At 34.4% G+C, this 14,516-nt stretch overlaps 1 protein-coding gene across 1 annotated transcript in view; it reads right to left on the minus strand.

Annotated features, from left to right (window-relative positions):
- LOC141404010 (tyramine/octopamine receptor-like) overlaps positions 1–14,516 on the minus strand; it is a 422,753-nt gene that overhangs the window by 343,456 nt on the left and 64,781 nt on the right. The window lies entirely within an intron of this gene.

Consider the following 14,516-nt stretch of genomic DNA (forward strand, 5'->3'; position numbering starts at 1 on the left):
ACAAAAATTACTCTTGTTATAATATTACGAAAAAGTGCAACCCTTTGAGTACGAAAACGGTGGTGAATTCAATAAACGATGCAACGTGTGTACTAGCACGGCGGTTTGTTGCCGGCGGTGTGATTTTGAAGCATAACTTTGAAATTGAACCATGGCACAAAGGCACATTTAATAAGGTAGTTGCAACGTCAAATAAATATGATGATCAAAAGTTGTAAAACAAGGCATTGATTTCAACGAATTTAAGCAACAATTATCGCTTTTATATATTTAGCAATTAAAATAGTTGTCGGTTGAGAAAATTATCTTATGGCAAAATAATTCATATTTTTGACCATTTTTTCATTGTTGTGTTTTCACATAAAATGTGTGCTGTCAAATATTTATATTGCTTTTGTAAAGCAAATACAAATTATTCGAATTACATGTGAAAATTGTGTAGTGCTGATTGGTATAAAAAATTCGATGCAAATCTAAGCGCCAATGCGAATTGAATTTCTGTACAGATTTTGACATTTTTATGTTATCACAAAAGTTTTGATATTGTAGCAATTCGAATTATTCTACCTTATTAAATGTACCTTGTGCCATGCATTGAACAGAAACATTGCACAAACACACAACGTACCCCTGCTAACACAAAAATAAAAAATTTATATGAAAAATTGTGAATATTTGATTGGTTTTTGTAATAATGAGTTTATTTATACCTGCCTAATGACATTTTTTGAAAAAAATTATGTGAATCTACCTCTCAATTGTGCCATGAACAGAAGCAAACAATTTGTATTTACAGTTGCATTTGGAGGAGCACAAAAAATTGTTAATTTCTGCTTTGTTGTGCTTGCTTCGCTTTCACCATAAAAAAAAATCTGAACTATTTCATTCGCCTTTGATTTGCAGAAAAAGTATTGTTTATGAAAAAAAAACAGCAACAACAAAGAACGAAAGACAAGCGGTTGGCCGTATACACACAGCTAATGAAAAAACAGGGTTTCAACCTCTCGTCGTCGCACCTGCGTCTCCTATTAGAACAGAGCTCTTTATTATAAAACAGAATTCCGTAGCCGCGAGAGCACTGTTATTACTCTCGTTGACAAACATCCTCTCTCCACCCATGAAAAAAATGTTCTAACATAAAAAATATGTTTTACCCAAACATATCAAATTGAGATATGTTACAAAATGTTGCAAACATATATTTGTTTGGACCCAAACATATTATGTTTGGATCCAAACATATATTTGTTTGCAACCGGTCCCAAACATATATATGTTTGGATCCAAACATATTTCTAACATAAATTTTTCTGCGTGTAGCTTTGCTTAAGTAATAGAGGGATGCAAACAAATGGTAAGTCGTTTATAGAGTTGTAATATCTAATTTAGTTTGATCGCTATTCGTTCCCCAAAAATGTGTTTTTTTAAGTCTACTAAAATATTTTTTATTTATAATCTTTGGAGGTTTTTGAATGTGTTACAGAATAAATTGAACATTTTCTGAAAGGTAGGATATTTGTCTTTGGGCAAATCAAAAAATAGCTGCAGATTCGCGCTGTTTTGAGAGAAAGTCAGAAAGTCATTGGAATATTCATATATCTATATTTTTGAAAATTTGATAGAAGAACCGGCATTGGACGTCATTGTTGGTTTCATTTATGCCAAAATGAGTTTACCAATACTAATGAATGTTCCTTGTTATAGTTTGAAGAATATTCTTGGTAATTTCATTCACATATATAGAAAAAAATGTTCAAACAAAGAATAGTTAAACAAGAATCCTTTAAGTGATAAACTCATTTGCAGAACCATGTAATAAGATAAACATATCCTTAATCGAAACGTCCAATTAAAAATTAAAAATCTCAAAAATATATATTTTTTATTTTCACTTGTTAATGTTTGGGGGAAGGGCGGTTAGGGCCAAAGCAAGGATCTATGCTGTAGATTATTTTATTAGAACATATTCTATTCAACGAATACAAATTTTCAAATAAACTAAATTCAGTTGGCAATAATTTCCTAACACCTTCAAACTATCTCAAATGGGAACCTTTAAAATATGTTATAGTTGCCGGTACCGCTCAATGGGGACTTTACCAAAACGCAAACAGGTATTGACAATATTTTGTACAGATGTTCTCCCTCCACTAAAACCCCAAAATTCCAATTTGCAGCGAAATCGATAGAAAAATTAACCTAATACGTAAAAACGGTCGCCACCGATACGTGGGGGATATAGGAAACCGCGGGTCTATGTGGCCCATATTTATCCGCATACGACCTACATTTACATTAAAAGTTATGAGTAAAGTTCCACTAAAGTGCCCATATTTCGCACTGTGCTCTGGGGAGATTCTATCACCACTACTGTGGTTTACTCCCAGAAATAGTCTATACATGACCTTAACCGACCGTAAAAACAGAATTATGTCTATTCACTAGGGAAACGAAAGTGGGAGATTTCGAGGAACCAATTTTCCAAAATAATACAATAAACATTTCCCGAAGAGTTAAATGTAAAGACTATATTTAGGAGATGGCTAATAAAGCCCGTAGATGTTGTTCAACATGTAGGAAGGCAATAGGCTGAAAATGATGTTTTAATCCTGGGATAAAACACTGGTTATACAGAAGCGTAATTACACCGATTTTAATGACAGAGGTATGGTGGCAACTATCCTTTCATCAGCATTTGAACCCATTCAAAGGAAGTCTTGAAAGATCCGATCTTTTCACCAGCATTTAAACCAGAGCTCCGAATACTCGATCGAATTCCACTCGCGAGTGAAACTCTTCTCGAATTCGAGCAAGGCAAAATTTATGAGGTAGTGGTATCAAATCAGCTGATTGATATTATAAAAGTTTCTTTGTCTGTTCTAGGATGTAGGATGCAAATACATATGTTTTCTCTAGAGATCCTTTAAAACAAGTCGGTTTGCAGATCCCTAAAAATGGCAACATAATTTCTTCCCAATACAAAAGAGTATAATTTCCAAAATGTTGTTATAAATAACAAAATTACAAACTAAAGGTAATTCACGAAATAGAAATTTTTAAGGGAGTGCAGTTGGAGTCCATTTAAGATGAAATAAACACAACTAATCGAAAGGCACCCTCATCGTTCCCGAGGTCTGGAAAATGGGCAGGATGGTCCCGCTACTGAAGCCGGGCAAGTATGCCAGCAAAGGTGAATCGTACAGACCGATTTGGCTTTGGTCGCACGTAGTAATACCTATCCAATTGCCGATTATCAGCATGGGTTCCGTAAGCAGCACAACACAATAACAGCTCCACTCGCCATCTCCACTCGAATTAGTGAAGTAGTTAATGAGAGCAAGCCGTGCGATATAAACAGGGATGTGAAATGCTCCATGGTAAAAATCGCTACACACCATAGATCTGTAGCGACTTTACTTCGGAACAGTTGACAAAATCACCACAAGTTTCGGGAAAACAGAACAGTTATTGTGGCGCTCGATTTATCAAAAGCCTTTGATACTGTCAATCACTCCACGGTGTTTGAGGACATAGCGCAGATTACCCTCCGGCCAAGTTTGAAACGTTGGATAATCAATTAAATGTGTGGACGCCAGTCGTACGTGAAATTCAGGAACAAGAAGTCCAACCCGTAGAGGGAAACAAGAAGTTGTCCAAGGTGGAGTGATATCTCCGGAGCTGTTTAGCCTCTACCTCTCCTGAATTCCAACCCCTTCAGATGGCATTGAGGTCGTAATGCGGATGATTGTACAATCTTGCCGTCTGGCACCTTCCCTGATGACATTTGTGAAAGGCTAACTCTTTACTAACTTTTTCCACGCGAATAATATCCAAATATTCCCCACTGCTTTTTTGTAGTATTTGCTCGGTTGTTACTTACCCAGACCCGGACATTCCAGGAATGATCTTCAGAAAGAGAGCTCCGACGTTACAAGAGAGCACCCCTAGATCAAGAAGCCAAGCGGAATTTGTCTAGAACAGCATGAGCAAGCGAGTACAAATACGGAATAGTGGGTGAGTGAGTTGTAATTTGACTACGTATATGCTGTTTAGAATATACCAAACAGCATTAGTATTTTCTATTTCGAAAAAGAAAATTCAGTAAGCTTTCCAAAATGAGAACAAAATCGGTAAGCAAATAGATGAGTTGTGGAATTTTTAGTGTCTTAACCAATGCTGAGCAAAATGGAGAGAGAGGGAAATTTAAGGGGAATTAATATTTAATTTTTCTTGATGTTTCATTACTTATTTCAATATTTTTTAAACATTACTGCTGTCTAAAATCGTCGACAATACAAATTATTAAAAAATATAAATACAAAATTTGCATAAATGTTTAATTATTCATGGTTCACAAAAATTAAGAGTACGTTTTCACAATTTTCCTGTGTGCTAGCACACATGCGAACTCATCCCTGGTCTTAACGATTGGATGTTTTGTAATATTTTGTATTTCCCACAGTGCGTATGATTTTCGCAACAATCTTTATAATGAATAAGAATCATAAGCACTGTAATTCCAATATAAAGAAAATTTTTTACTTTGAAAAGATATTTAACCCAGATATGTCTAATGTTGTGTATTGGGCCCATCCGAAATGATATCGAGATGCATTTCTTGCTATATCCTTGATATCAACAATAAAAACGATACTTTGATACATATGTATATATATGACATTGTGCATATTTGGGTTAAAGAATTACACTGTGCTACAAAAGTTGACAAAATTTTTTTGCAGGGGTTATGCATCAGAAAAAAGAAGTTATGTCCGTTTTAAGTTGAAAATCCAAAAAACCCCGTTTTTCACTGCATTTGCCGTTATAAAATCAAAAAACGAAGTGACCCAAAGAAGCCAAAGGTATTTTCGTCTTCCATGGACTCCCACAATACCGAATTTATGCATCTGAACCTCTGCAAATTTTCACTGTAGCACTGTGTTATTGATATCTTCTCTATAATTAATAAAAAACCAGTAAGGAAAGGATCATAGTCTGGCGGGGCCGACTATATGATACCCTACACCACTGTGAATATGTAAAATATAGGAGATATGTATCAATTTGAACTGATTTATATACATATATATACACATCCCAAATTTCATCAAAATTAGACAGAGCGGGTGAAAATATACATAGGAGCTATATCCAAATCTGAACCGATTTCGATACAAGTTGTTACACTTATTTCTAGACTAAATTCAGTCACACATTCCAAATTTCATCAAAATTGCACGTAAATAGCGTGTTTTCAGCAAATACGTCAAATCGGCCGAAAATATATTTGGGAGCTATATCCAAATATGAACCGATTTCGATGTAGTTTGGGACATTTATTTTGAGACCGAATTCAGTTACACATTCAAAATTTCATCAAAATCGGACGTATATAGCGTGTTTGGTGCAGAAAATACGCCAAATCGGCGGAAAAAATATATGGGAGCTATATCCAAATCTGAACCGATTTACCTAATAAATTTAAATGTCAAATTATAGCTACATCGGTCTGAAAATGTAGCTACAAACGTCAAAACACCGCAAATCGGGGGTACCGTTATATGGGGGCTATACCAAAACGTGGACCTATGTCCACAAGTTTGGTTATATAAGTTTATTGACACTTAAGAACCCTAAGTGTCAAAATATAGCTAAATCGGTCTGAAAATGTAGCTAAAACTGTCAAAATACCGTAAATCGGGGGTACCGTTATATGGGGGCTATACCGAAACGTGGACCTATGTCCACAACTTTTGTTATATAAGTTTATTGACATTTAAGAACCCTAAATGTCAAATTATAGCTACATCGGTCTGAAAATGTAGCTAAAAACGTCAAAATACCGCAAATCGGAGGGTACCGTTATATGGGGGCTATACCAAAACGTGGACCTATGTCCACAACTTTTGTTATATAAGTTTATTGACACTTAAGAACCCTAAATGTCAAATTATAGCTATATCGGTCTGAAAATGTAGCTAAAAACATCAAAACACCGTAAATCGGGGGGCACCGTTATATGGGGTCTATACCAAAACGGGGACCTATGTCCACAACTTTTGTTATATAAGTTTATTGAAACTTAAGAACCCTAAATGTTAAATTATAGCTACATCGGTCTGAAAATGTAGTTAAAAACGTCAAAATACCGTAAATTGGGGGTACCGTTATATGGGGGCTATACCAAAACGTGGACCTATGTCCACAACTTTTGTTATATAAGTTTATTGATACATAAGAACCCTAAATGTCAAGTTATAGCTAAATCGGTCTGAAAATGTAGCTAAAAACGTCAAAATACCGCAAATCGGGGGTACCGTTATATGGGGGCTATACCAAAACGTGGACCTATGTCCACAAGTTTTGTTATATATGTTTATTGACACTTAAGAACCCTAAATGTCAAATTATAGCCAAATCGGTCTGAAAATGTAGCTGAAAACGTCAAAATACCGTAAATCTGGGGGTACCGTTATATGGGGGCTATATCAAAACGTGGACCGATATATCCCATCTTCGAACTTGATCTTCCGATCAAAAAAAAATGGTATTCCCCAATTTTCAGCGAAATCGGTCAACAAATGCGACCTGTATGTTGCGAACGGACGGACGGACGGACGGACGGACATGCATAAATCGACTCAGAAAGTGATTCTATGTATATCCCTAGAAGGAACTATGGGTCTATCTCGCTTCCTTTTGTATGTTACATACAAATGCACTAACACATAATACCCCTGGTGTAGGGTATAATTATTTCATGAATTCCTTTGAATTAATAAAGAGTTGGTTTTTCATGAAAATTATATTTCAATACAGCATTTTCCAAACAAAACGTGAAAATGTCATGCTAAAGGGTTGGTGATAATGGCATTCCAGGATTGCTGAAAATGCTATTCTAGGGAATCGGTTAATATGCCGGGTTAGTGAAGATGACATCCTTAGGATCTGAAAATTAATTGTATCTTTTGGGGTTCACGCTGTTGTAAAAAGAATGAGTAAAGATATTAAAAAATTACATTCCATTTCACTTGCACCCATGCTTGAATACCATCTTTGGCATCGAATCCTTATAAACAAAAAATTCTATGGTTAAACTCAGACGAGGAAACAATAAACGATCTACTATTAATGAGTACAACACAAGTAGGAAAGTATCAGTCGGTTGTGCAGACGGAGATATACTCTTAGCAGAAAAAAGAAGTAAACGTAATAATTATGCCGTATACATCTTCTATACTTATAAAAGACTGACTGACTGATTCATAATCAACGCCCAGGCTAAACGGCTGGAGCTAGAATCTTGAAATTTTGAGGGAGTGTCACTCTTGGTCCCAAGGTGTCAGATAAGGCTGGATTTTTGGAAATTCGAACTAGAACGGTACGAAAAGTACTAAAAGGTACTAAATATTGTACCCTTAGTATTAGGCAAACGCGAAGAGCTAGAATTCTGAAATTTGGAATGAGGTTCACTGATGGAGAGTTAGAAAGGGGTACCAAAGGGTGTTTGGAAATTCGAACAATAAGTGTACGAAAAGTACTAAAAGTTACTAAATTTAGTACCATTTGGTATTACGTGAACGGATAGAGCTAAAATGTTGAAATTTGGAATGAAAATCAAGGTTTAAAGATGAGTTGATATAAGGAGGTGGTTTTGAAAATGTGTACTCATTTGTACGAATAGTACTAAATGGTACTAAATTTGGTACAATTTGAATTTGGGCGAACCTATTAAGTTGGAATTCTGAAATTTGGAATTACTATTACTGTTGGAGTGTAGGTTTGATATATGAAGGTAGTTTTCGAAATTCGTACATATGGGTACTTTTGGGTACTAAAAGTACTAAATGGTACCCAATTTGGTACAATATGAATTAAAGTGATCGGATAGAGCTGGAATAGTGAAATTTGGAATTGAGATTACTATTGGAGTGAGGGATTGGGATACTTTTGGAAATTCGTACTTATGGCAACGAAAAGTATTAAATTCGTACTTTTGGGTACAAAAAGTACTGAATGGTACTAAATGTTGTACAATTCGGATTTGGGTGAACGGATACTGCAGCAATTCTGAAATTTGGAATTAAGATTACTGTTGGAGTGTAGGATTGAGGTAGTTTTGGAAATTTTTGGTTATAGGTATGAAAATTACTAAATGGTACCAAATCTTGTACAATTTGGATTTGAGTGATCGGATAGAGCAGGAATAGTGCAATTTGAAATTATGATTACTATTGGAGTGTGGGACTGGGATACTTTTGAAAATTCGTACTTATGGCTACGAAAAGTACTAAATGGTACTAAATTTGGTACAATTTGGATTACGGTGATCGGATGCAGCTGTAATCCTGAAATTTGGAATTAAGATTACTGTTGGCGTGTAGGATTGAGGTAGTTGTGGAAAATCGTACTCATGGGTACGAATAGTACAAAATTTGATACAATTTGGATTTGGGTGAACGGATATAGCTGGAATTAGAGTTGTGCCAAAGGAACTATATGGAACTATCTAGTTCACTTCGCAGTACCAATGGCCCACATTTTTCTTTGAACAAACTGCGTATACTTAACATCACACGTTATAATTTATGATGTTACTCATACGTTTTGGAACTAGTACAAGGAACTAGGAACTAGATTACCCAACTCTAGCTAGAATGCCGAGATTTGGAATAAGGAGTACTGTTGGAGTGTAGGATTGATAAAGTTTTGGAAATTTTTAGTTATGGGTAGGAAAAGTACTAAATGGTACTAAATTTGGTACAATTTGGATTTTAGTGATAGGATACATTTGGAATCGTGAAATTCGGAATTAAAATTGCTGCTCGTACTTTGGATACGAATAGTACTAAATGGTACCAAATTTGGATTTGAGTTATCGGATGTATCTGGAATCCTGAAATTCAGAATTAAGCTTATTGTTTGAACATAGCACTGAGGTAGTTTTGAAAATTTGTACTTATGGATACGAAAAGTACTAAATGGTACTAAATTTGATACAATTTGGATTTCGGTGATTGCAGCTGCAATCCTCAAATTTGGAATTAAAATACCTGTTGAAGTGTATGGCTGAGGTAGTTTTGGAAATTTTTGGTTACGGATGCGAAAAATACTAAATGCTACCAAATTCGGTACAATTTGGATTTTAGTAAACGGATAGAGATGGAATCGTGAAAATTAGAGTGTAGGATTGAGATAGTTGCGGAAATTCGTATTTATGTGTACGAGAACTACTAAATGGTACTAAATTTGGTACAATTTGGATTTGAGTGAACCGATGTAGCTGGAATCCTGAAATTTGGAATTAGCATTACTTTTGAAGTGTAGGATTAAGGTAGGGTGGGCAATTCGTACTTATGGGTACGGAAAGCACTTAATGGTACTAAATTTGGTACAACTAGAATTTGGATGAACGAATAGAGCTGGAATACTGAAGTTTTGAATTAAGGTTACTGTTGGAGTGTGGGATTGCGGGCGCTTTGGAAATTCGTACTTATGGGTATGAACAGTACTAAATTTGGTACAATTTGGATTTGAGTGAAAAGATAGAGCTCCTGACTGGACTCCTGAAATTCGGAATTAAGTTTACTGTTGAAGTGTATGACTGAGGGAGTTGTGGAAATGCATACTTTGGTAATATTTGGATTTTAGTAAACAGATATAGTTGGAATTAAGATTACTGTTGGAGTGTAGGATTGAGGAATTTTTGGAAATTCATACTTATGGGCAAGAGAAGTACTAAATGGTACTAAATATGGTACAATATGGATTTGGGGTGAACGGATAGAGCTGGAATCCTGCAATTTGAAATTATGATTATTGTAGGCCTGTTGGATTGAGGAAGGAAAATTCGTACTTTTGGGTACGAAAGTTCTAAATTGTTCTAAATTAGGTACAATTTGGTTTAACGGTTAGGTTAGTACACAAATAAAAATAAATATTGTTTAAAATTGGTATTAGTGCAACAAAATTTTCAGTGTTCGCCATTTCCATATTCTATTTTAATTATTTTTTTATATATGTCCTTTGCGCATACGAAGTAGCGGGCACTTTGCTAGTATAACATAAATTGATATTGTGTCACGAGTTTGCTTCAAAAAAAGGTGGAACAGGTTCGGAACAGTACCGGAAGGGTTTATTGGAGCTTTTAGGCCAATACACTGCCCGTCACTTGAATAGGACACCCTACCAATTTTTTTCCAACCTTAATTTTTTCCAGAATTATGCAAAATATGAAGTGTTGAAGATTTTTTATATTTAGCTTTAAGTGTTTGGAGTAAACTTAGTAATTCATTTGTATTCATATCTGATTTATATAAGAATTATACGACGAAAGCAAAATAAAGTCAAAAATTCATGTAAAAAAATTGCGTCATTTAAATAGGACCCCCTTAAAAACTTGCGTATACATAAAGATTGTAGTAGAATATCGATGTACATTCACTCTATATTAAAAACGGAATAATTTCAGTAATATTCAGTAAAAGTATATCCCTCCAAATTAAGGATACACCCCTATATCCTGCTTTGGCAAGGAATCGCACAATTTCCTTTCATAATCACGTGTAATGCTTAACAATGCTTGCACTATTCCTTCAATAAGTTTTTTTTGGAAGCGTACTGTATGTCGGAGTCGTAGATTTTACACAGAAGTCTTTCCTATACATTTAAGAAAATATTTACCACTACAAAATATGGCGGTCCCTTCAGGATATCCGGATTTCTTCTGAGAAATGCTAGTATTCGTTGCTCGAAGTGTTTAAAATGGACCAATATCGTGATGAAATTACCACTCCGGACATCCGAAAATGCTTTCCACTACTGGAAAAGACTTTTTTAGAATTCCTTTGTAAGATATCGTACGCATTTATGGTGAAAGGAATTGATGTCAATGTCCTTCATAATTAGTAAAGAGTTCCAACACCATAAAAGCACCTTCATCGCTACAGAAACAATAAAGAAAGTTATCTTCCATTCAATGAACTCAAAAAAATAGATATATAGTTAGGCAATTGTTTACTCGATGAGGAGAGTCCTTAATAATTATGAAGGACTTTGGCGTCAATTCCTTTCACCTTAAATGCGTACGATATCTTACAAAGGAATTCTAAAAAAGTCTTTTCCAGTAGTGGAAAGCATTTTCGGATGTCAGGAGTGGTAATTTCATCACGATAGTGGTCCATTTAAAACACTTCGAGCAGCGAATACTAGCATTTCTCAGAAGAAATCCGGATATCCTGAAGGGACCGCCATATTTGTAGTGGTAAATATTTTCTTAAATGTATAGGAAAGACTTCTGTGTAAAATCTACGACTCCGACATACAGTACGCTTCCAAAAAAAAACTTATTGAAGGAATAGTGCAAGCATTGTTAAGCATTACACGTGATTATGAAAGGAAATTGTGCGATTCCTTGCCAAAGCAGGATATAGGGGTGTATCCTTAATCTGGAGGGATATACTTTTACTGAATATTACTGAAATTATTCCGTTTTTAATATAGAGTGAATGTGCATCGATATTCTACTACAATCTTTATGTATACGCAAGTTTTTAAGGGGGGTCCTATTCAAATGACGCAATTTTTTTACATGAATTTTTGACTTTATTTTGCTTTCGTCGTATAATTCTTATATAAATCAGATATGAATACAAATGAATGACTAAGTTTACTCCAAATACTTAAAACTAAATATAAAAAATCTTCAACACTTCATATTTTGCATAATTCCGGAAAAAATTAAGGTTGGAAAAAAATTGGTAGGGTGTCCTATTCAAGTGACGGGCAGTGTATCTTAGGAAGTATGTACTTGCCCCAGAAAAAATAGTACCGTTGTAATAGGGACCGTGAAAACAAGCTTCTGCAAATAAATTCAAATAGATCCGAGACGGGTCCTCAAACTGCACTTTCCCCAAATTTTGTGTGGGAAGTATCCGAAGGATGGGACTGTATAACCTGATACATGATTGGATGAAATAATACGATGTGCAAAGTTTAGACTAATTGGAAACTCTCTGCGAGAGTTATATTGTGGATTTGCTATTTTAGTTAGTAACGTCAGGGTTTCATGGAGCATTTAGGCCATTATCTCAGGAAGTAAGGAATTTCCTCCTAAAAAAATTTGTGCCGTCCTAAGGGTGCCGCAAAGAACAAACTGCTGAAAAAACGATTCAAAACGGTCCTAGCGGAGCTTTTAGACTTACTTTTTCCAAAATTTATGTGGGAGGTATCCAAAAGAGTGGACCGATATAGTCCATATTGGAACTCGATCTGGAAGGAATAATACAATGTGCAAAATTGGACCCAATCGGTTGCTCCCTTCGAGTTACAGCTCACGCCATGGTGGGGGCGGGTACCCGAAGTAGTGAACCCATTCAAACTTAAACCAAATTTTAACAAAATATTACTAAGTGCAAAGGTCCAAATCGGTTGATCCGTTCTACATTTCTTATGCGCACCAGCCAGCCGGACAGACAGACGGACGGACAGAGCTTAATCGATTCCAAATTGTCTGAAACGATTTTCGTCAAACATACTTGGGGTCTAAAACCATTATTTCGATTATCCAAATTTTTGCCCGTATAAAAAAAATACAAGCCTAATGACTTTTTTACAATCTCGTATCCCTGAATCATTTTTTGTTAAGTTTTTACCTAATATTAGATAACATCTTAATAATAAGGTGATTCGATAAAAAAAGCTCACGCACGAAGTCATTTGAAAATTTTTCTATATGAGCTTTTTTGAATTGTTTTAAGTCACAATAAGCAGATATGTAAGTCCCAATTTACATTAGGCGAGTTTACTTGCGGCAATTGTCAGTTTTAATGGGTGAGAGAGGGTGCTGAGAGGCAAAGGGTTACCATATGCCTCACCTCTCTCTCCTACAAAATGACAATTGCCGCAAGTAAACTCGCCCAATGTAAATTGGGACTAAATGAATTGTTTATACAAAGAAATGCTCTCACCAATGTTGTTAACATTGAGTTACTTGACAGAACAACTCAATTAAAAATGCCAATAAATACGATTTTATAAACATTTTGTTCTAACAAAGACTGTATGGGGTTAGTTTTTGACGGAATCTACATCCTCACATAAAAATATTTAAGAAAGTCCTGCCATTTCCCCCAAAAATCGCCATAGAACAATTTTGAGTTTTTCTGTTTGAGTCGGTTGACAGCACATAATATAAGTATTTCTTTGTCTATACGATAATTTGTCTATGATGTAAATAAAATTAAACTTTGGAGCCACACGACATAACCAAAATGCAAAACTTTTTGCTTTTCACTACATTTAACATCATATCAATTTTGATGCTACATCAATGATTTTTGGTACATTGATTAAGAAAAAAATCGTCATTCCAAATCTCTGTTTTTTTGTAACTAATTTTGATCATTGTGCGCAAAAGATATAGTCGTTTTAATTTTAATAATTAGAAAAAATCTAAAAAATCGCGGCTTAATATAATAAGCTGTTATATTCTATTAATGTTTACAGACTTTATACTTTTTACGTAGATGGAAAAATACTTCTGTATTCTATTAATGAAATCGCGAAAAATCGAAAATTTTCATAAAAAATTTTATGTATTTACAAACATATTTCTTAAAATAATAGCGCTTATACTTACAATAAATATAAAAAAATTACAACTGCATCCAGACACCGTGAGAAATAAAATGAAGTCTAAGTAGTTGAGGTTGGAACTATAATATTCACGTTATTTGTAAAATACGAAGAAAATATGAAGAACAATATAAAAATCATATTTTTCTAATTTTACTTATTAATCTTTTATAGGAAAATGAAGAAAAATGTTTGTGTTTTCAACTTTTTTGTCAAAATATCGCGCAATACTGAAGCAATTGGTGCCTTAAAATAAAATAAACTTCCATTGAATTTTGCAACTTTTGAAATGCATATATACCGCGAAATCGTCAAGATGTCAGCGAATCAAAGCCTTTTATTTTATATATACTTCGTGAAATTTCATTTGGCGACCACTTACATATTAAGGTGCAAAAAAACAGTAAATTGGCCATAATTTCCACGTGGTACATTTACATTTTATGCGCATAAGATTTCAATGATAACCATTAATTAAAAAGTACATCTTTCTATATCGTTTCAGTGCGATGCGAACCGTGGATATAGCATCGTACTCAGTTTTTAGAAAAAAAATCTATTATATCTCCGGATTCGCAATAGTTTTTAAATATCTGTTTTCACACAATTTAACCAGACAATAGAAATGACACATCCAAAATGCGTTTAAATACGCCACATTTTCAAAAACATTTTTTGCAGATTCAGGGTATGGATATGGTGCCGTGACATAACTCCCAAAAAGTTTTGGGAGTTATGTCCGTTTTTAAAATTTATGTGATTTTTATATAAACACAATTTTTATTTCAAATGTATAAGAAAATTAAAAATAACTTTAAGTTCATATACATTTTTCATTTTATAAAATAATTTATTTATATATGATTGATTTAAAATTTTTA

Source organism: Musca autumnalis, unplaced genomic scaffold, assembly GCF_047663935.1.
Source record: "Musca autumnalis isolate F117 unplaced genomic scaffold, ASM4766393v1 scaffold_4, whole genome shotgun sequence".
NCBI lineage: Eukaryota > Metazoa > Arthropoda > Insecta > Diptera > Muscidae > Musca > Musca autumnalis.